We start from the raw sequence: 21,214 nt of genomic DNA, 5'->3' as shown, positions 1-21,214 counted from the left end.
CACCCTATCCAGTTGTAATTTTCTTTAAGTGATGTTTCACTGGTATAATGAGTGTTTTGTTTGTATGTGTGTTTATAACAGAATGAGTCATGAGGATTTGTGAAAAACATCACTGAGAACTTCTAGTCATGGTTAACAACTCTGCTTGCTTTGCTCTGGGGTTTCCTGGCTTTGCTCCTACTGTGTGAGAGAAGTATGATAATAAGAGGGAAAAAAGAGAAGTGTAACCCGAGAGTGGCAGAAAATCTCTCAGGTGACATGTCCAAACACTTCCCATGACGCTCACAGGTTCCAGAGCACAGAACCTGTGTTTAATAAATTAAACAACAAAAAACCTATATTTCATTATTTGTCATATTTTACTGGACAGGTGTCAACAATTTTATATGGAAGAGGTGTATTATAGTCCCCCTAAGCTTTGGACTTAATGTCAAAGTTGTTGAGGGTGGATATTTCTTGTGAGCTTTGGACATGATCTAAAAGGGAAAATGGAAGACACTGAATCTACTACCTTGATTTGCTTTGAAGAGCAGAAAGTTTCCATTTGATCCTCTCCGGGAAAAGGCTGCACGTATTCAGGAGATACTGAGCAAGGGCCCCACTTCACAACTTGGTGATTGTTCTGGCTCTTTGGGGTCAGACTAGAAAGGCGAACATAACTTTTTCTCTCATTCTGGGCCTTTTGACAGTAACCGCAGGGAAGGTTTAGCTGCTGCATTTTGTAGTTAACACCTCAAATGAGATGAGAAAATAAGCCAGGGGGATAAACTATTAAAGTGGCAGTCAGTAACACTGTTTTTCTGCCCAGTCTCTCTTCTGTCCTCTAGGACAGAAACATGTAATGCTGATTTATCAGCCTTCACTAAAGCAAAGAGACCACTCTATAAGGTACTCTGGTTGTTGTGATGAAGTTTAAGCAAATAATATCACCAAGGATAATGGCTATTTTTTTGTGCTTACTATGAGCCATGGACTCTGCTAAGTGGTCTGTATTCATGACTTGGTTAACACTAATTGTAACTCACTCCGAGCACTAGATACTGTTATGGCATTTATGTTAGATAAAGACACTACAAAGAGATTCACTAGCCATTTCTTGACAAGGACACAAGCTTAAAACTATTGTATTCTCTAAATCTGAGCTTTTAACAACTCTTATCTATTTAAGAATTCATCTATGGTACCCTTCCTTCGCAGTTGCATTCTGGCTCTTGTGAGTAAATAGGGTAGACTCAAAGGAAATGGCTGTGTTTAGGGAGCTGGAAGTAGAAGATATTTTTTACTTTATAAACTACTATAGTTATTTGCTGGTATTAAATGACCCAGTTCCATATTTCTCTATAACAAAAACATTTATGTATAAAAAGGTATAAACATTCCCATGCTAATTGCAATCAGTTAATTAATAAATCAAGTATAGCAAAATTGCAAATCACTGCAATATTGTTAACATGGAATCTCAACAAGATATCATAATTCTGCCAGTAATGTGGAGATATTCTGAATTAACATAGAAACAAAAGAATGTGGGAAAAATCATAGTCATCATCTTTGTTAAATACTGCTTTACACATAAAGAATTCAGTGACTATGTATTAAGAGGCTCTGACATTTATCATGTGCAAAGATCATTAGGTTGTTTTTCTCCTATTAAATGGGATTGATGTATTAGCTAAGTTTCCCCAATAACTCATGGCACACATAGAGTAATTTAACAGTTCTGCATTATTTTAAGTCTATCCTCTTTCATAGATTCAAACACCACAGAATTTTAAAATTTCTTCCCAAGCTAAAGTTCACTCATTATCATAGTACTCTCTTATTTTCTCTTGAGATAGTACATCTGATCAAATCAGGTAACTAAAGCAGGTTACTAGGTGAATGCAATTAGTAGTCTATTTAAGCAAAAAACAAGTAAAATTTATCTTATGTTAGGCATTGAGAAAAACATAAATTATGAAAAACATATATATATATGAGCATGCCACATAGGATGCATGAGTCCTCAAATATAAACTATGTTCATACAAATAAATTGTTATAGTGAGTTAAAATGGGAAGGAGTTCCTGATAATTAACATATAGTTATCTTTCTGCATAGAGACATCCAAAATATATTTGTATTTGCCTGAGTGTGGTCACTGGGAATAATGGATATTACCTTTGGACAGGGTTTACTTATAATCTGATTGGTTCAGAAATGTACTTGTTTCCTAAATAGGTGGCTTCCCCGTGGACTTTCTATTAATATACTTCTACTTCCACTACATCTGTCTTGGAAACATATAAGTGGTATGCTATTCAATTATCAGCCTAATGGTGGGGCTGAGAGACCCCCTGAGTTGCAGTTGCCATTTCTCTTACTGATGGTAGAGGTGGTTGAGTATGTGTACAAGCACATACATGAAATGAAGTTTCTTTTGTACCCAGTTGGAATAAATTATAACGTGTCTGGGCAAATATGTCGATGACTATTTTCAGCACTGGTTTTTGCCCATAGTGGATTTCAAAAAGCACAACTCAAAAAAAGAATAACCTTGATTATTCTACTTCCTCTGTTTTTGTTTTCAACTAGATTTTAAAGGATTGAATTCTCAAATGACTTTAGTCATTTCTTTAAGTGGATATTACATGTGAATTCAAGGAGAGTCAGAAATGTTGCTGCTAAATCTTGCATTAAACCATGCTGACACAAGAGAAAGTCTGAAAGGAAATATTTACAGTATTAAGCATGGCTGCCTTTCATGGGTGTATGAGTTATTTATATTTTATTATAATATTCCATGTTGTGCTTAATATTTTCAAAATTTTCTAGTATGTTTCCAATAATGTTAGAGGGTAATTCATATTTCTCATTCCATATTTACACATTCATATATTCTATGGAAGATTTTTTATTTTTTGTTGTTGACGTCACCTTGTATTGATGAATTCAGCAAAAATGACTGGGAATATTTCACTCATTCAAGCTTCTTTCTATTGGGAGAGATTCTTGCAGGAAGCATAGGTTCCTCTGCTCCTTCAAGGGTTCACCTCCATGAGGGCACCTTGCCCAGGTCCCATCATTCTTGCTCCTGAGAGCTGGCTTGCCTAACCCAAGGATTCAGCTTGTAGGCCTGTATAGTTCTCTAGTTATCACATCTAGTCATATTTTCCAAACTGTACTTTGTTTGTTTAGATCATCTTGAAAAATCCACTATCCTACAAAAACCTGTATTACTCCAAATCTACACAACTCTATAACCAAAGCACTTGCAAAAATTAGTGATAAAATTAATAAAAATGCTATCACTAAAGGACATTTGCTTTTTGATAAGTAAATACAGTGAGGATAGGTCTGTAGCAAAAATTAAGAGGTGGATTTTGCGCAATAGCTGGGTATCTGAGAAAGAATTACGTATGCTAAATTTTGGAGACAAGAGCAAAATGCACGAATATCAGGCAGAACAGCACAACCAACACTTGTAGAACAGAACCGTGACTTAATTGCACCCCACAATAGAACATGAGTTGACGAAACAACCACACCCGGCTCCTCCACTGCATATTGTCTTTGTCTGTTTGCAGACTTGGCAAACCTGTAACTTCTGTTACATGCTATTGTAAGACATAAACATGCTAGGAAAAATTACAACAAAGGGTGTGAGGTGACTCTCTTTTATACTAAACATATTTTCTATATTCCAGGCCTGTATGAATTTTCCATGTTATAGAAAGGGGACATATAACAGAACTGACTAAACCAAACATGACATTTGTTTCTTTTATCTACCCTTTCTCCATTTCTTAACTCTTTATTTAGTTTCACTCTTTTAATTGTATAGAACACTGGAAAGAATAAGGTTGCAATTGAGGGAAGGGGTGGTTTAGGAAACCTGATTACCTGTATGAACATAATAAAGGGGGAATCTTTAAAAAATACCTAGATTTCTTGTTACACTGGACATGAAAAAGCAAAACACTGATAATGCTTAAATAAACAAATGAGGTCAAAAGGCTGCAATGCCTGGAGAACATGCTAAGATTTTTATTACCGAAACTACAAGAGCACCCAGACCTGAGAGTTTCTAAGTAAAGCAGCATTAAGAAGTCCCCATTGGGCATCTCAGCTGGTCTGCCCGAGACCCACTGATTGCCACCTTAGTCTCTTGTGTGACTCCTTTTCTGCTCCAACAAGATGAAAGAAACTCTCATGAACCAGGAGAAACTCGCCAAACTGCAGGCACACCTGCACATAGGTGGGAAAGGTACCACTCACAGGAAGAAGGCAGTTCACAGAACAGCTAATGCAGATGATAAAAAAAAACTTCAGTTCTCCATAAAAAAGTTAGGGGTAAACACTATCTCTGGTAGTGAAGAGGTGAATATGTTCACAAACCAAGGAATAGCAACTCACTTTAACACCCCTAAACATGAGGCACCTCTGGCAGCAAACACTTTCCCTGTTACAGGTCATGAAAAAAAAAGTAGCTGAGAGAAATGCCGCAGTGTCTTCAATCAGCTGGGCACAGACAGTCTGACTAGTTAAAAGAGACTGTCTGACGCTCTCCCCAAACAATCTATGGATGGAAAAGCACCACTTGCTACTGGAGAGGATGATGATGATGAAGTTCCAGATTCTGTGGAGAATTTTGATGAGGCTTCCAAAAATGAAGCTGGCTGAATTGAGTCAGTTTCTGAAGAAGATAAAACTTGAAGTTACTGGGAGCTGCTATTTTATTTTATGCCTACTTTTAATTTTTTTTTCAGGTATCTGATAAAATCTAAATTGCTAATATTTTTAAGTTTTAGCCCCATGCACACTGCAGCTCATTTCAGTTTTTGTTCATACACAATTCATTCCTGGGAATAATGTTTGAAACAGGTTAATAAAATTATTCGCCTAGTATAGAGCTTTATTTTTATTTCATTGACACTGATTTGCACACAGAAAACAAAGTTGTTATAGAAAGCTAATCATGGCATGCTATATGACTGATAATCTTTGATGGAATTTGAATAAAGATTTTAAAGGAAAGTTTAATGTAAAAAGAAAGAGAAACTTCCATTGGACTAAATTGGAATAAATTAATAATCTTGCCTGTGATGGGATGGAGGACACGCTACTCTAAAAATGTGGCATCTTGATATATAAATGCCTTTAGTAGAAGGAATGTAAGACATAACATGTGCAGGAACCATTATCTGACCCTCCTCTGAGACAGGTCACATAGCGGGACTAATGTGAGAAGGGCCCTGTATCTGCCTAGAGGAAAGGAGAATCTTTATCTCCAGAGAAAAGGGAACATGCAGAGGAACCTGGATGAACAGGCTTGCTAAATCTCCCCAGATTGCTACACTTCAGTCATACTTTTTATCCTAGCATGTCTTTTCAAGATTTTCTACACTTCTCAACTCTAGCATAAAAACAGTAAGGTTTAAGTGTTTCTTCAATTTCTTCATTTACTTATGAAAAAGTTCTGTGTCACATAAAACTTACATTAAATAAGTAAGGGTTACTAGTTCAGAATGTTACAGGGTATGTTAAAACGTTATTAGTTCAGAATGTTAAATGGTAGATAAAGGGCAGAGGATAAAGATATTTTGCCCCACCTACACCAGTGTGGACAAGGACAGTTCTGATGGAAAACCTATACATATCAAGAAAGTTTATACAAATGATCCCTAATGATGAAACTTAAAAAAAAAAAAAAAAGTATGCTTTGGGCAAACCAAGAAGGGTATTTTACAGATAAAGAAGTGTACATTTTATAAGATGTACATTTTATAAGATTTATATTATAGCAGAAACTGAAGTTAAAAATTTATTTTAGAGGTGTATAGATAACAAATATGCCATTGACTGTTCATATGTAGCACTGTGTAATCACCTTGCAGTAAAACGCCACGGCTTACAACTGTACTGGGAGATAGATACTAACTTTAAAACTCAAATATTTTGGTCCCTTCTCAATTCTGAGAACAGGGAATTAATCAATGTAATAGCTTAAATTAAATTTTTCTCCCATGATTTTTTTTTCAAATATCTTTGGCCCTGTTAACACATTTCCCTAATATTTGATACCAAGCAATTGGTTTAGCCTTTCAAGTTCATTTCTCATATTAAATTTGGTAAGTTGTTTACAATGATGAGTTTTATGGTGCTAAATGGGAGATACTTTGGTAATTTTTTTCAGCTGGAAAGTCCTGCTAGTAAAATTGCTCTTAACGTGTATGTTTGAAACAAATCTATATTGATAGTGATTTGAAAAATCACTGCTGAAGAGTAAAAATAACTGATATTTAGAAAATGATGTTTTGGCTTCTGGTTGGAATGAGAACTTTGCCCTTTGGCAAGGGATGTGACCACTAGGGATTTGGTTTTCTCTCTGGTGAGGGAGGGGAAGAGAAGGCTTGAGGGGCATAAAAAACAAAACAAAACAAAACAAAACAAAAAAACAAAAAAAAACCTCTAAGATTCATTCTAGCTTAAAAATTAAAAGCTGACCATAGATCCAAGGAATCCAGGAGAGAGGTGGAGAAAGAGGGGAAAAGAGGGAGGTGAGATGAAAGCACAATGGACTATGGTAGAGGATTGCAGGTTCTTTGGTGGTGTTAGAACTATGGTGACCATATGTGAAGGGAGAAATCTTATAATATAAAAAATTAACAAGAATGTAAGAGAAAGGTACTTCATTAAAAAATAAGTTTAAGTATTCCATGCATGATTCATGGTTACCCAAAGGGACACTGGATTAAAAATAAGCAACTGGACATCTACGTGAAAAATCTTGTTTATATCTGATGTCACACAAAAAGACATGGGGGAGATGGCACAAGTCTTTCAAACTGATGCCATCTTGGAGTAGATAAGTTCTCACATGTGACTAGAGTTGGCCTTTTATTGCCTTGCAACAAAGATATCTCATTTAAAAATGATTTAGAATATAACAATGGTGATTTTTCCAACATTCCTTCCTGATATTTCAACAATGTGTTGCTATATTCAAAGCTGGGGATAATCATGCAAACCAGGCACAGCCTTTTTTCACTTCTGGATTATTTTGCTTATATTATTTGCTTCTAGGAAGGTAAATTCCTTCTGCTGTGGGCCTGGTGGTGAGGGAGGGCAAAGAATCCCAGTAGAGGTGAATGGAAGGTATGACACCAGAAGTTGTTCAACCTTGGGCCTGCCTAGAATGACAGCCTTTTATTCTGATTGGATCTGTGGAAAATAATAACCCTGAGGACTCAGACTAGCATTGCTCATCTTCTTTTATCTATTGCTCTGTTTAGAAAATAAAATGAATCTGCAACTGAAGAAAAGTAAGCACAGCATGCATTTGCTGCAGGTACCAAGGGATCAAAGTTACAGAGTCTTCATGTCTTTAATTTTTTTAGCAATCTAATTGACTATAGCCATTAATTAAAAAATATAGATAAAAGAGGAACCATTTTTTATGGAGGACTTGATATGTGTTGTATCAACCATAATTTCTTCTATAACTTTTTTTTTTTATAAAAATCCCTATCCTGAAATGATAAAGTAGGATAAACTGTTTGTAGTGATAAGTACTAGCTGCCAGTCTCATAATGTGAGTAAGGTTGTAGTGAAAATACAGGGTAGGAACACAAACTGAACAGAAGAGGGGAAGGAACCCTCAGAAGCATCAACAGCAAGAAATTCAGAATTTCTGATGACAAAGTGCCCCCTGCTGGGAGATCTTGGAAGTGGTATCGTCTAGAAAGCAAACTGGCCTCTTTGGACAGGCCACAGAACCGAGGCTTTGAGTTTTGAATAAAATTAGTAACTTAAGTGAAAGAAATGTATGCATATTGCTTTCAATTATTTCTTTTTACATAACCACGGCTGGGAGTGGAAAAGGAAGCACAGTAGGATTGGATTCCCAGAGCCGATTAGAATTAGGGCTAGCACTGGCTCCTCTAATATCATTGTGATTTTGCTCAATCAACACTTTCTACTTGTCTGTAAAATACAAATAATAATATCTGTTTATTAAGGAGGGATGTTAAAAAATGAGATTATACAGGAGAAAGGGCACTTTCAATACTGTAGCATTAAGCAAGCTGGGCATAAGAATGTAAAGATGAGGGTGGGTACATTTCCATTAACAAGTAAACTACCTTTCCTGAGAATTATCAGAAGGTTCTTACTACAGACTGGACAAACTGGTTATTATTGCTGAATGAGCAGATGTCCAATTTTCTGTCTCCTAGTTTCCAAGGACTTATTCAGATATTTTTGATATCCATATTTGTTGCTAAAATTCCTCATATTTCAAAGATTATAGAGTATGCTTAAAGAGGCTATTACTAGTTGATGAACAGATATTTTAGGCAAGGGCAAAAGAGATTAAGATAACTTCTCAGTTACTTTGTAAGCATTAATTCCTATGAGCTGGTTAAAAATGAAACATCTCAGATTTTATCCTAGACCTAGTAGATAAGAATCTGCATAGTAACTATCTCTCCAGGTAATTTTTATGAATGTTAAAGTTTAAGAAACTCCACTCTAGCCCATTTAGGTTATAAACCCTCTCTGGCTATACATGATTGATATAGTAAGCATATACAGAAGGGTATTTTTAACTTGACCTAATTTTAACAATACATTGATAACTGCTTCTAAAAATGTACTTGGGAAAGAAAATTGTGGCTAAGGATAATTAGTTTTCATGAACTTCAAAATAAACTATAATAAAATGGCTTTTCTAAACATAACATTTCATAATGTGCCATCAGAAATTTTTATAGCTCAGTAGTAGTCATTTTAAGATCATTCTACGTATAGGCAATAATACATGCATATCTTATATCTGGTCTTATTGCCTATGGTGATAGAATATTAAAATGCAAATTATTTAATTGGACAAGACTTTAAAAAAAAAGATTAATTCTAATCAGATTTTAAAAAAAAATCTAATAAGCTTTCATGCAAATAAAACCACAATGGACTGCCATACAGGATTATTGGTAGCTTGGTGGTGAGTGTGGTGAGGCAACATTCATCTGAAGAAGTGTGAACCTACATCTCTAATACATTAACAGTATTGTAAACCAACATTACTTCACTATTCTATCCAAAAGGTGATGTTGTGAATTGTTGGAACTTGCTGATTGAGTTTGCAACAAATCAGGCTGAAGTTTTTCTCCAAGTACAGTTTTAAAGTGAGCCAGATTTGGAAGGTGAGTGTATAGGAGTGAGGAAGGAATCCACTTCCTCTTTACTTCTATCTCCTGTCCCACCTGACACCTCTCCCTTCTGCTCTGCTTTCTTACTTTAAATGCTTCAAATTACAGTTATGTTCTGTATGATAGGTTAAAATACTTAGGTATCAGTGATTCATCTAGGGTAGTCCTTTATTATCAGCTCTCTCTACGAAATTATTTATGCCTACAACTCCATTGAACATCAACAATGAAACTTTTCTATGTCAATAAGTATCTATTTGTAAGTATATAAGTAGAAAAAATGGAAGTAATATGATTAAACCAATGCAAAGTAAGGTATGTGGATCCCCATGGAGATCCACTGAGTTTTTCGAAGATTTCACACACATGAGTGAAAAGCTCCTGTGTAAAACCACATGCACTTTAGGGAGTAAAACATTTTAGGTTTAATGTGGGAGATATTTTAGGATCCTGTTACCTTTTAAGGTCCACTGAGCCTGTCCAATCTTCATAATCTTATTTTCTACCTAACTGTAGGTTCTCTCTACACAAGTAATGCCCATGGTTACCTCCTTGTAGAGAAATAGAAATTCCTAAAATTGTGGGTTTCAGAATTTGTGTGATTTCTTTTTTTAGAACTCATTGAAATCATTAAAATATGTTTCCAGGCACTAAATTTGGTTGAATCCAAGGAAGGTATGAGGAAGAGATGGTAGAAATGTAGGAATTCCGATGGCCTCTTTTATGTAGGAGGCTTTTTAGTTGGGGGAAATGAGTCTGAATTAAGAGAAGAGCAGGAGTTGGAATATGTTCCTTTTAAGTGTGTGATGTATTCTATTCCTTCATCCTTCACAAATTTAAATAAAAACTATCTGGACTGAACTACAGGATATACAAAGTTTCTCATAGCTTCTGTTTTGGGGGATCTTTCTACTTGTACACTTACAAATAGATACTTCTTGACAGAAAAGTCTCATTGTTGATATTCAGTGGAGTTGTAGGCTCAACACATGCACTTGCTTCATCTTTCAAGATGAATACAGTGTGGAAAAGAAAAGCTATTGGAAAAATGGTGCTTCTTCAGCTCAAATGCTCTATTTGAATTAGATTCTGACAAACTTCAAGAAGTGGAAAGAAAACTAAAGTTGTTATAAAAGGCAACACAACTTCTAGACATTGGGATTTACTCAGCATATGGAACACCATGAAAAGAAAATATATCAAACCTCCTTTCCCTTGCATAAAAGTAATCCATATGTGGGTCAGAATGCAGCTTGACAATAAACCAAAATTATTTTCACCAGTACAAATTTTCAGTTTCCTATGTCTTCTTTCTTCAGTACCTTCCTCACTTTCACTTCTACCCCAAGGTACAATAAGAAACAAACAAACAAAAAAAAAATTGGTAACTAGAAGATCTAGTAGCTCATGTTGATTTTTGACTCACGTGATTCAAACTCAGTGTTTCAATTTCCTGAGCTATTAATATGTTTGCATGATAGAAATATTATACTCTGAAAAATAATAATTATAGATAAATAGTAACTATTCTTAATCATTTTTCAGTGGTGCTTTACCTATGTTAACTCATTTAATCCTTCCGCAAACTGGTAGTGTTAGATTATGAAGCTATCACTGTTTTGAGGTAACAGATATATGTTGGTAAATCACTTGCCCAAGATAATGCAGCTGGTATGCAGTAGAATCAGGATGTGATTTTTTTTTAATTTTTTTTAAAGATTTATTTATTTATTTATACAAGCACTGGGTACAGTCAGAAACGTGGGAGGGTGAGAGAATTCACCAGAGCCAGAGCGGGGAACAGAGCAGGCAGACCGACGAAGTACACTGCTGAGGGGAGCAGCGTGTGGCAGGAGAGGTCTGAGCGCCATGTGGGACCCTCACCAGGCGGCCAGGGATTGAACCGGCACTGCAGAGGCTGCGGGCAGCTTTGCAACCCAGCGCTCAACCACTGCGCCACCGGGGAGGCCCAAGGATGTGATTTTTAAGGAGTTGAACTCCACAGTCTATACTTTTTCATATTAATTCTCCTCCTCTGATACATTTTCATCACCTAACCTCACATAATGCTATTTCAAGGATTTCTGCTTTCATAAAATCTTGATTCCTTTGGCAAGAGGTCTTTAAATAATAGTTTCACATCTATTGGGAGGAGAGATGATTGGAAAACCTCCATAAAATAATATGGAACTTTCAAGAGAAGACAGAATCATAACTTTGGTCTACCAAATAAAAAAAGAAACACAGAAGAAAAAGATAACCCCTTATGGTAAACAAACACACAATTTAAATTTGTATGGGCCTTTTGTGAAAGCTCAAAGAACTGTTAAAATAATTTCTGTTGTTCACACTAAAATATTGTTTCTTATCTCTTGGGTATTTTAATGGCAGCACCCAATCCCATTCACCTTTCATGAGCTCTACTTTTTAACAAGAATTTCTTCAATATTGCTTTTTGATTCTGTAGTCAAGAGGATCCCTTTAGGCAGATACAGGTAGGGCTTGAGTATAAAAGAAGGAAAGGAAACATTTATTTGACAACATTCATTTTACAAACTAAGGATATGATAGGTGTCTGGTTTGTCCACATACAGAACACATAAGTAGTAAGTATGAGATGTGTGTGTAGGAGAGAATGAGAGAGAGATTGTACTCGATCATTCCTTTGGTTCTTATAACTAATTATATTCCACATATACCTTTAATCATTAGCTAAAGGAAGTTATCTATTGTGGGTAGCTAGGACACCAATCAGGCCAAAAGTCAAAGCCTCAAATACTATTTTAATCCATGTAGTAATCCTTTCTCATGATGGATTTGTAAAGTTCAATTTGGGCACTGACACATCATCCTGGAAACAGAGATACCTCATCTCACAGTCTTGAGAACGTTATACACTGATTCCAGTACCTAAAGCCTCTTCCTTTGGGCACCATAATGAGAAAGAGGTTACTGGCCTTAGACAATATTTTAAACCTATGGATATGCTTAACTATACATCTTTTTAAAGTATTAAATTTGTTTTTTTTAATTATTAAACTCCATTGGTCTCAACATTCTACTCCATTTAATGATAGGGAAATCTAGATTGTTTCTATAATGCTTATAAAATTACAGGATTTACTTTTAGAAACATGTAACATTTTTTCTTTGCCCCAAGATAATTTTAAAGGATTTATAGACTAGTTTCCTTTGAACATTTCTGTCATCAACCTGCCACTTTTCTGTTCAGAAATGTATAATGACTTCTCACAGGAAATGATACCATTATCCCCTCTGCATATCTAAACTACCCATACTTTCAGACACAAATAAAATTCAGCCTCACTGATATCACTCTCTCAAACCAGTATTCTCTGTACACAAATTATGTTTCATCATATTCTCACTAGTATTATTTTCTTAATCTTTTAATGTTTGTCTTTCTATTCAATTAAATCATAGGCTGAATAAATATAACAGACTTAATACATGCTTGTTCTTCCATACTCATTCAATAACTGTATTTTGGGGCATGCTATCATTATGTCAATCTGCTAAATATAAGAATAATAAGATACAATCCTAGTCTTCCAACACCTTACCACCTAGAATGGTAAAGACACACCAGAATGACAGTTTACATTAGGTAAAATATTTCCAAGGGCCACTGCAAAGAATATAAATTAGTCTTCAATAAATTAATACAAGATTTCCAAGAAATAAGGAGAGTCTGGCTACGATTATGCCTGGCACATGATCACACTAGTAAATACTATTTATTGAACACTTAGCATGTACACAAAATGTGTTATTTCATTTAGTCATCACAAATCACAACAACTCTGGGTAGTATTTCACTGCTTCCTTTTTCATTTTTCCAGTGATGGAAATGAAGTTGAGGAGGCAAGTGTTTCCCTGAACTCACACAGCATCTGTGGGAGGGCAAGGGCTTGGCAGGGCAGTCTGGCTTTGAGCTGGCTTTGGAACTTTGCTTAGTTGGTGATTTTTAAGTATTTGTTCAAAGAATGAGATTAGAGAACATATGCTAGCAGTGAAAAACACACTTTTCAATAGACTCTAAAGTTCAAGGCACCCCAAACTTAGGACTAATATAAATACTGTGTGTGCAATTGAAAATTATTTACCATCCACACTGTACTTTGTTTTGCCTGACTCTCTTCCCAGTAACCAGAGCCAATGGGTAGGAATGCTTTATGCCACTTCAAGTCAAGAGTTCTCTCTCTCTCTCTCTCTCTCTCTCTCTCTCTCTCTCTCTCTCTCTCTCTCTCTCTCTCTTTCTCTCTCTCCATAATTATATATTACATTGGGCCTTTTCAGAACAAAATGCATAGAAACAGGAGACTAATTTGAGACTGCTGCTGATACTGCTGCTGATACAACAATTGACTACAGGAAAGAAACTTTTCACATGTGGCAGTTTGTGGAGTGGCATTCTAGTTTATCTTTGTTTGGAGTGGGGGCTGTTTATGGACATGCTTGAATATGGCACATGCCAAAGCCAACATGGCAGCTTTCCTATATAATATCCATGTGGTCCCCAAATGCTTAATCCTGCCCGCCAAATGCTGTAAAAATCTGTCTTTTGATACCCACAGATGGAAAAGACTTATTAGTTCATTAAGCTTATCCTAGTTGTGAGAGAAGCAAATTACCAATACTGCTCTCCCCATAATCATAACTATAGAGCTTTATATAGACTTTCTAACCAAATCTACTCATCCTCCTTTGCTTATATTACTTCTTAAGCCAACAACAAACCCTTTTTTTTCTCTTTGGCTCTACACTTTCCTGCAAATAAAGCATGTTTCTTTTGCTGTGTTGTTAGGTAGTACCACAGGGTAGGAGGAAGTAATAGATGGTTTCTGTATGTCTAGATTATAACTAGTCTTTTCATTCCCGAAACAAGAATAAAGAGATTTACTGAAGTATCCTCTTGTTTCCTCTGGCCAGCATCATTCAGACTAGTTTAAGCCTTTCAGGCAACAGATAGCTACATTTGAACTAAGGGTTTTAAAGAACACTGAGTTTGGGTTACAAAAACTACTCTTCAATTTTAGCTATGCTATTACCAGTTTACTTGTTTCTCTAGATTTTAGCTTCCCAGATGACAAAAGTTTAAATTTATCTAATAATAGCATGCAAGAGAATGTAGGATGCTTTGTTAATATGTGTAAATGATCAGATTTTCTGAGATGGAATTATATGTTATCTGAACAGATTTGATTAGGCAAATACTTATAAGCAGACAAATCTTTCATAGATTTTATCATATTATTCTTAAATTCAAAAATAATCATTTTTCCTTTATTAGTTATCAGATAGAGTCCAGAATCCTTAGCCTCTTTCCAGATCTCCCTTCAAAAAGGCATCAGATTCCTGTTCAAACTCATCTTGACATCTTTACATGAAACATTCACTTTCTCTGTATTGAACTCCATGTCCTGTATCCTTCCCCTTAGCATCAGACCTGACATCTACCTTCTCTTTCCTTCCTCCTCCCTTGCTCACAGGCAAGGATGCAGAAACTAGAATATCTCTCCAAATTACTCTTTCCTGCCAACAACTAATAGAACTTCAAGGTTTTGGTTGGAATTCACTTCCTCCCCAAACCTTTCAAACGTTATGTAATCTTTAAATTGCATTTTGCATTTTGCATTTGCACAAGTAGTATTTTAAAATATATATTGATAATATACTATAAATGTTACCATACAATTTTTGAAGATAGTCTATGCTAACCTTAAGTAAACTTCATACAAAGCCTATTAAAATATTTTAGGGCCTCCCTGGTGGTGCAGCTGTTGAGCGCTGGGTTGCGAAGCTGCCCGTGGCCTCTGTGGCTCCGGTTTGATCCCTGGCTGCTCCCCGGCCACCGGAGGAGGGTCCCACATGGCGCACAGACCTCTCCTGCCACCCACTGCTCCCCTCAGCAGTGTACTTCAGTCCTTCTGCCTGCTCTGCTCCCCGCTCTGGCTCTGGTGAATTCTCTCACCCTCCCGCACTTCTGACTGTACCCAGTGCATGAATAAACAAAACAAACAAACAAATAAATAAATAAAACATGCCTCTATAAAAATAAAATAAAATAAAATATTTTAGTAGATATTTTAGAAAGATAAGATTTACAATGAAGTAATGTTATTTAACCTCACAAACAGCTATTTTTTACATCTCCCCAACACTTCATAATTAAAAGTAGAGTAAATGCATTAAATATAGTTCTTTATCAAGTAGTAAATGACAAAGACACAAAGAGTGGCAGATGGCAACAACTTCCTAGAAGCAGAAAACATACAATGGATTTTGGTATTTCTTAAAGTTGAAAAATAAGACAATTATCACTAACTGAAGATCTCTGTGTAAAATCAGAATCACAAATAATTTCACATTAAATAAATAAAGCTATTTTTAACTCCACAGATTAATCCATTTTCATTTCTGTGAATTTTAGCAACCAGAATCCAGTGGTCTCTGTGTCAAGTATGTTTTTTTCATAGCTCTCACAGAATTTGGTCATTGTATTTTCACCACACTTGATTGACAAAGTGCATTATGGATTGGCTGAAACAAGTTATTTCATAATGTGATTTTTCAGAAGCTGAGCTGAAGACATCATTTGCTCTAACATGTCTAGCATGCTCTGCAGAGGTCCTGTATATGTTCTGATGAGGCAGGGATAATGATGTGAATTGACTCTTCAGATCCACAGTGTATTAGGCTAATACTCTTATTGGAAGTATGTGGGATATTATTGCATCCAAGTATGTGGACCAAATTGCATCATCTACTATTTACATTTGTTTTAATTATAATATTGTAAAAATTCTAACATAACATCAGCTAGAACAAAAAAATATAATAATCTCTTTAACTCTAATTAGCCAATATCATACATAATCATAAACATTGACTCCAGGTCCAATATTTATCATTCATAGTGAGACTGCATATTTTGCATTAATTCACGAGGATCTCGCAATATAGTCCTTCACAATGTGATATGCCTAATTACCTAGGAGAATAAGTAGACAAAATTTGTCTACTTGAGTTTGTTAATTTAATCTCTGTAAATGACTTTAAATTTTTCTATTCTATTTTTAGGGTCTTCCTGGTGGCATAGGGGTTAAATCTCAGTGCTATCAAGCTACCACTACTGCCAGCCGCTGCCACATGAGTTCTATTTCCAACCAGGAAGATGACCCACATAGCGCAGCAGACCTCTCCTGTCTTGCCCATGGCTCCCCTCAACAGTGTATTTCATTAGATCCACTTTTTCTGCTCCTTACTCTGTCTTTGGTGAATCCTCTCACCTCCCACATCTCTGCCCTACATCCCAGTTCTTGCATGCATAATTAAATAGAAATAAATCTTTAAAAACATTTTTTTTTCTATTCTGTTTGTATGAGCCTGGTGTTCTGCTTGTTCCAAAGGATGGCCAGTCTGTGTTCTATGAGGAAGTGGCAGTTTGCTTGATCATAAGGATTAGTGTCATGCTTAGTTAAGTAGAAAAAAAATCCATGTTCACAGAAGCTAATGGTAACCTAGCAATCATAATTCTAATTATGTGTGACAATACTTCAGATGCATAAAGGTGGAGAATATAACTTGCATGGTGGGGAGGAGGTAGGCAGAGATTTCTTAAGGCATCAGAATTGGAACTGAGGCCTGGAAAATGAGTCAAGGTTAAAGAAATGAAGAAACATGCTGACAAAATAATGTGCAAAATCCAGAGATTGCAAATACAAGAAACTGTATGAATTTCAGGAATGTAAAGAAGAATGTGCAGTGTAAAGAATGAATGAAGTATAAATGCTTAGAGGGAGATAAAAAGGCAAGGTGATTTCTTTATTGTTCAAGACAAACCACCTATAATGCAAGTTGGGAGTGAGGTACTGGGCAGTTTTAAGCCAGAAATGAAATGGAGTTTTAAAAAGATTACTGACTTTCCAGGACTCTAGTTGAGAGGTCACCATGATGATGACCTGCACCAGCGTAGAAGCTGGAGAAGAGAACACCATGGGTTTTCCTCTTACATAGTATTGTAGGAGGTTAAACCAGTAACTGATAGAATGTGAGAGAGTGAAAGGGTCTCTCTCTTGGAGCAGTGATTTGCATTTGGTGGTAGTTTGTAAATGACCAGTACTTTGATTAATGATTTTCCAGGAAGCCCAATGCATTTTGCTTAGCTGAATCATTTAACAATTATTTTCTTTAATAATTTTTAATAATTTTCTTTAATAATTCTTTTTAAATATTTTTTTCACTTGATTTTATCATCTCTACTAAACAGTGAATTTTAATAAATTCCCTTGTAATCCATCCAGTAGAATAAGCTCATCCAAATTGTCCACAACAATCAATAGTATTTTTAATCCATTATCAACTTTTACACTGTGACATAGAAATTATTAAATATAGGCCAAGAGAAAGTTATATATATATTTAATACCTAGGATGGTATCATCATAAAAGAGTTATAATGTGTGTAGCAAATGTATTTATCTGTCATGAATATATCCATGAACATGTATAAAGGCTAACTAATTTATCATAAATTTATCATATTAAGTGATACAATTATGGTAGCAATATTTTCATGGTAATCATGAACATATTTTCAAGATATGCGACAATCTTTTGATCCTCTTTTTAAAATGTCCAAGTCAAGTTTGAAACAGTGGTATAAAATAATTGTCAAGCGTATTATCATTATCAAGATTTTAATAAACAGTATATCTGAATTACTAAACCCACTAATTCATTCTAGACCTAGAATCTCATTAGAACCACTTGGCTCATTCTAAAAAGTATCTTATGCTAAAATTGTAATTGCCGTTATTATCCAAGTAAATACCATTGACTTATAGTATACTGTTGGCATTCTAGGTATTCCATTATATTTTTGTCCAGTTTTCATTAGTTACCAGTTTATTTTCAGGAAAAGAAAGAGAAGAAAGGAAGAAAGGGATGGAGGAAGGAAAGAAGAAATAAGACAGTTTAATAAGCAGATTCGCATGGATGCAATAATTTGAAAAAAATTGGAAAACATTTAAATTTTATTCCTCATAAACTAAAAACATTAAGAAAATAAAATTCATCCACAGAAACTACAGAAGGCATCTATTTGTATCTCCTATTATATCCAATTATGCAAATGCTTAAGGAATTTTATGGAAGGTGAACTTAATGGCTAACAATGCTTTTTGACATGTCAACTTTATTTGGTACAAATAGCACTGAAATAGTCCTCTTTTATATCCCATTAACACTCTTACAGTTTACCAAACTACACTGGTGAACAAGAACAAGTGATCGGGTCAAGTAATGAGGCAAGCCTTACATATGTCCTGGGGACCTACATAAAAGAGAGAAATTATAACTAAAGAGGATTTGGAAAAAAGTATGATACCAAACAACACAGAGAATTCTCATTCTTCTACAGAAATAACCAAGCTAGAAGAGGAAATAAAAAACAGGTTAAGAAAACTATGAAGGCCCTCCCCTGGTGGCGCAGGTGGTTGAGCGCCGCAGTGTGAAGCTGTCCACAGCTTCTGCAGTGTCAGTTCCATCCTGGCCAGCCCATGAGGGTCCTGCATGGCGTGGCAGACCTCTCCTGTCGTGCCCGCTGCTCCCCGCAGGCAGTGTATTTCGTCAGTCTTCCTGTTCTGATCCCCGCTCTGTCTCTGGTGAATCCTCTTACCCTCCGGCGCATCTGGTCTGTACCCTGAATCTTGTATAAATAAATAAATATTTGAAAAAAAATAAAAATTCTCTTAAAAAAAAAAAACTATGAAAAGTGGCCTCCTTGGTGGTACAAGGGGTTAAGCACCGCACTATGAAGCAATCCGCAGCCTCTGCAGCACAAGTTTGAACCCCGCCTAGCCAGGGAGCTACCTACATGGCGAAGCAGACCTCCCCTGCCTTGCCCGCTGCTCCCCTCAGCAGTGTATTTCAGTAATTCTGCCTGTTCTGTTCCCCACTCTGTCTCTGGTGAATCCTCTCACCCCCCACATCTCTGGCTTGTACCCCAGCTCTTGTGTGCATAAATAAATAAATCTTTAAAAAAAAAAAAGAAAACTATGAAAAGGGCAGAAGTATAGAAGGTATCTGTGAAAAGCAAAATAAAACAAAAACAAAAATTAAAGGCAGTTTCTGCTACAAGCAAAAATTATTATCATTTATTTATTTGCTGCCACTGATGGAGAATTTGTACTTCCTTAGCATTGGCCAATGGAGAAACAAATGTGTATCAACTCCCGTCTCCATGATATCAAGTTGCGCTGTACCACCTGAAAGACCATTTGAGATATCTTATTTAAGTGTACCCAAACTATCAGATTCTAGTGCTTTTTAAAGAAGAACATCCCATACATCTTTCTGGTTATCCATGATTCCCTTGTGTGCCAACTTATGAATCAAAATAAGCACTGATAAGAATGTTCAGCCATCTAAATTTGATCAAAAACTTTCATGTCAGAAGGGGCACTTACAGTGAAAGGGAATACTGTTAATAATTAGTGCCAGTATAACAGGAATGAATTTAGATTGCCCAAATAGATGCTTCTGGTCTCAAAACACATGAGGTTTTATTTTTTTTTGTTTAGATATTTGTTCCAGTCCTCTGTCCTACCACATTCTTATTCACACATTCTGCAATTCATTCTTTATTGATAGATAGGAAAAGAGACAGTAATCTGGTTCACATCAAGTGCAAGAAAGTCCACATCCCCTGCCTCGCCCTGGCTGTTCATAATGTCAAAAGGATTTTACACTGAAGATGTGATATGCTGCATTTATACAAATTTCACCATGGTGCCTTTTGCAAGAAAATGATTAATTGTGGTTTTTCCACTTTGCTTGCTAAAATAGTGATTTTCAATTTCAAACCTGTTGTACATTTTGGTAAGATGCAATTTGCTTCAATTTTCCCTTCCCCCTTCACCTTCTAAATGGAGCTACATTATAATATAAATTCATGCGCTATTAGATCAATGGAAAAATAAAACCTTCTTTTGCCTATTAAGCAAAGAATACACCTTAGGAACACCATAAGTCATGCTTGTCAAAGTATTCAAAAGAATCATTCTGTATATTACCTTGTCTATTATTTAGAAAGCACAGACATGAAATAATATAATTCAATTGGGCTGCATGTATCTAATTTGCATATGGCTGTTTCCTTTTTAATCTGAGTTTTCACAAAATGAATATAATTAGCAAGTTCTAATTTGTCTTCAAAACCACTGAACTATGTTGATTACCTCCAGGATGACACTACCCATGTGTACTAACATATTTGGACTACTAAATAGACTGATTCAGTGGTTACTATAGCTAAACAAGTGAATACTGCAAGTAAAAAGTGACAAACTAGTCAGCCATGCAAGATGCATACATCATCATGAAGAGATCAGCATTTTATTTTTATCCTACTTTCCTATTTCTCCCCCAATAAAACAGATAATTCAAACAAGACACAAGTGATTTTGTGACCATTTTATTAGACTGTGGTCATTAATTACAAGAAAAGTAAGTTATTTAACTCTTTGTATGGTTACATTCTCTGTGATTCTCCCATCTGAGCCCCTCAACTAATTTTCCTTCATATATGCTCTCAAGCAAAGAATTCTTCACATAATGAGTTATTCCTGACCCACATTCTCAAAGGAGTTTACTTGGACTATGATATTTGATTTTAAATGAATGATAATGAGAAACATCACATTTAACTTGTCAGCTATAAAGTAATAAGTATAATTTATAAGGCAATACATTATTTAGTGATATCTAACTTTTAAAAAATTGTACAATTCAAATGGTGTTTCTGGAATGTTCATGACTCTAATTGCACCAAGTGTAACATGATAATCGACATAATTTCCTTCAAAAACATCAGTTTGTGTCCCCCTGAATTCTAGCTATACCATTGTAATAAGGAAAATGTATTACCACTAGCTGATTGTTTTTCCAGAGGAAGAAAAACCATGAAAATAAACAAGAATAAAATTGTTCTGTTTCA

The 21,214-nt window shown here is 35.5% G+C and overlaps 1 protein-coding gene and 1 pseudogene across 26 annotated transcripts in view; one reads left to right on the top strand and one right to left on the bottom strand.

Annotated features, from left to right (window-relative positions):
* The window catches only part of NRXN1 (neurexin 1), a 1,022,285-nt gene that overhangs the window by 439,646 nt on the left and 561,425 nt on the right, over positions 1-21,214 (bottom strand). The window lies entirely within an intron of this gene.
* LOC119258640 (transcription factor BTF3-like) lies at positions 4,170-4,663 on the top strand (annotated as a pseudogene).

Source organism: Talpa occidentalis, unplaced genomic scaffold, assembly GCF_014898055.3.
Source record: "Talpa occidentalis isolate TD23 unplaced genomic scaffold, MPIMG_talOcc4v2.1 talOcc4.5, whole genome shotgun sequence".
Lineage (NCBI taxonomy): Eukaryota > Metazoa > Chordata > Mammalia > Eulipotyphla > Talpidae > Talpa > Talpa occidentalis.
The sequence above is the reverse complement of the archived record's forward strand: the minus strand, read 5'-3'. Positions and strand labels throughout refer to the sequence as shown.